Genomic DNA, 3526 nt, shown 5'->3' on the forward strand with positions numbered 1-3526 from the left:
AATTGCCATGGTGTTTTTTTGTGCAGAAATAAAAGTTGTCGGATTGACCTGAAAATTTACGGAGAATATTTTTGGAATATATAAAAATATTGGAGAAAGAATCAATCAGAGGGGGTCCACCTAGAGGCCACAAGGCTGGGGGAGCCCCCCTTGGTGCGCGCCTAGAGGGATTGTGGGCCCCCTGGACCTCCTCTGACCTCAACTCCAACTCTATATAACCCTATTCAGAGAGAAAAAAATCAAGGAGAGGATCCATCGCGTTTTACGATACGGAGCCGCCTCCTCCTCCTATTGTTCATCGGGAGGGCTGATCTGGAGTCCGTTCGGGGCTCCGGAGAGGTGGATTCATCATCATTACCAACCTTCCTCCATCACCAATTTCAGGATGCTCACCGCCATGCGTGGGTAATTCCATCGTAGGCTTGCTGGACAGTGATGGGTTGGATGAGATTTATCATGTAATCGAGTTAGTTTTATTAGGGTTTGATCCCTAGTATCCACTATGTTCTGAGATTAACGTTGCTACAACTTTGCTATGCTTAATGCTTGTCACTAGGGCCCGAGTGCCATGATTTCAGATCTGAACCTATTATGTTTTCATGAATATATTTGTGTTCTTGATCCTATCTTGCAAGTTGTAGGCACTTATTATGAGTTATGATCCGCATACCCCAAGGTGACAACAATTGGGATTCTTTCTGGTGATTACCGTAGTTTGAGGATTTCATGTATTCACTGAGTGCTAATGCTTTGTTCCGATTCTCTATTAAAAGGAGGCCTTAATATCCCTTAGTTTCCATTAGGACCCCGCTACCACGGGAGGGTAGGACAAAAGATGTCATGCAAGTTCTTTTCCATAAGCATGTATGACTATATACGGAATACATGCCTACATTATATTGATGAATTGGAGCTAGTTCTGTGTCACCCGAGGTTATGACTGCTACATGATGAATATCATCCAACACAATTATCATTGTCGATCCATTGCCTACGAGCTTTTTATATATTGATTTTTGCTAAGTTACTTTCGCTGCTACTGCTGTTACAATCTCTACAAAACTGCTACTGCTACTTTTGCTACCATTATCGTTACTTCCATACAACTTTGCTACTAAATACTTTGCTGCAGATATTAAGTCTTTCAGGTGTGGTTGAATTGATAACTCAGCTTTTAATACTTGAGAATATTCTTTGGCTCCCCTTCTGTCGAATCGATAAATTTGGGTTGAATACTCTACCCTCGAAAACTGTTGCGGTCCCCTATACTTGTGAGTTATCACATGATGAAGAACTCGCCTCGCAAGCCGAAGACCATGAAGTGTGCGGATGCCAGACACAAGCCCTATCGTTGGAGGTGGATTTGAGGGCTACTGACAGAGTCCTGGATTAAGGGGTCCTCGGGCTGCCGGCCTATTATGTTTGGGCCCGATCGATGGCCGAGATGGAGTGCGGATCCATGACCGGATAAGGAATCTTCGGAGCCGTGGTGTGTCCTCCAAGTCAAGATTAGGCAGGATCTTCCTTTCTTTGTAATCGATCGCATGTAACCGTAACGCTACCGGTGCCTATATAAACTGGGGTTTTTTAGTCTTTAGGACTAGAGCTACATTCATCACCTCATCAATTTAGGGTTTAGCTCATCTGATCTCGAGGTAGATCTACTCTGTAACCATATTATACATCCAATACAATCAAGCAAGACGTAGGGTTTTACCTCTTAGAGAGGGCCCAAACCTGGGTACACAGTGTGTTCATCGTCCCTTGTTCCCCATCGATCCTGGATCCACAGCTCGGGACCCCCTACCCGAGATCCGCTAGTTTTGACATCGATGGAGGGGGCGCAAGGGTTGTACACACCAAACCCAAGCATCCTCTCCTCTCTCTCTCTCTCTCTCTTTCTCTCTCTCTCTCAATAAGCCTCCACCTCGATCCGTCAGTGCTTGGCGAAGCCCTGTCGGTGTTTCGATGCCATTACCACCACCACACCATCGTGTTGGTTCAGATCTCATCTACCTCCTCACCCTCGCTTGCTGGATAAAGAAGGAGAGTACGCGGCCGAGCTGTACGTGTGCTAAACTCGGAGGTGCCGTCCATTTGGCACTAGATTAGATTAGATCACGACGAGTACAGCCACATCAACCACGTTACGACGCTAACGCTTTCGGTCTACAAGGGTACATGGACACACTCAACTCTTGTTGCTATGCATCTCCTAGATTAGATCTTGGTTGATTCAGGGAATTTTTTTGATTTCATGCAACGTTCCCCATCACTGGATACCTTACAGTGGAAACTTTTAGTGTCTGGAGTATTATCAGTTAAATCTATGTGTGTAGATTTGATAAACACCAGTCCTATCCCAAAGTTGCTGCAGATTTGGAAAATTAAGATATTTATGTGGTTTGTGCACAAGGGAGTGATCTTGACTAAGGACAACTTGACAAAGCGTAGTTGGGAGGGTAGTAAATGGTGTTGCTTTTGTGATCGGGACAAATCAATCCAACATTTATTCTTAAAATTCTCACTAGCCAAGTTATTGTGGCATACAATACATGTGTCTGTTAATGTATGACCTCCCAATAGCATCTCTAGGTTATTTGGGACATGGTTAATGAGATAGAGCCTAAAACAACGGTGCATGTTCGAGTCAGAGTATGTGCATTACTTTGGGCTATATGAAACTGTTGAAATACCGTCACATTTAACAAACAAACAATCACAATTTTTTTGCAGGTCATCTTCCGGTCATCTGGATGGATCCGTACATGGTCGTCACTTAGACATGCGAATCACACGGAGCTTATGGCCTAGGGTGCAACCATTGGGAGACGGTAGCACGGGATAGATAAAATCGGTTTGGACGGCGGTCCAACAATAGAATATGTGTCTAGTCATTTCACCCTATTTCCGCTGGTTGTTGCATTTTTTCCTTTTTATTAAGACTTGTTTGTGCCTTTGTGTCGAACTTCATACTTTGCTGCTACTTTGATTAATAAAATGGTTGTGTGCGTCGCCTGATGCAGAGGTCGGGGTAATCCTCCTTTTCAAAAAAAACAACAACCACAACTCTCTTGCCTTTGAAGTTAGGGGCCAACTTTGCATTGGATTGGCAAGATGAGAATAACCAATAGTTTTCCAAATAATTAGGAGAGACGGAGATAGATTCCTTACCCTTACCAGAATTCAGATCATTCCTTAATTGCCAAGCTCTTCGAAAGATGAAAATGACTTGCTCATAAATCGGAGAGCTTAATTGATCCAGCAAGATAAGCAACCAATCTGGCCAGATAAACTGAAAACCTATTCCCTCGAAATATTCCAAATTTCTCTCAACTCCATGCGCAAAGCCCTTGTCTTAGGACAAATCACCAAAGCATGAAAAATACTTTCGTCTTCCACCCCACAGATAGAGCACATAACCGAGGTAGCCTATTGGTCTAGACCACCATGCAATTAGATGCGACACAAAAAGCATAAATTCTTATTTTCCGAGGGACATTAGCCTTCCATATGATATTCCACG

The sequence above is a fragment of the Triticum urartu genome, chromosome 2A (genome assembly GCF_056163025.1).
Source record: "Triticum urartu cultivar PI428250 chromosome 2A, HENAU_Tu73, whole genome shotgun sequence".
Taxonomy (NCBI): Eukaryota; Viridiplantae; Streptophyta; class Magnoliopsida; order Poales; family Poaceae; genus Triticum; species Triticum urartu.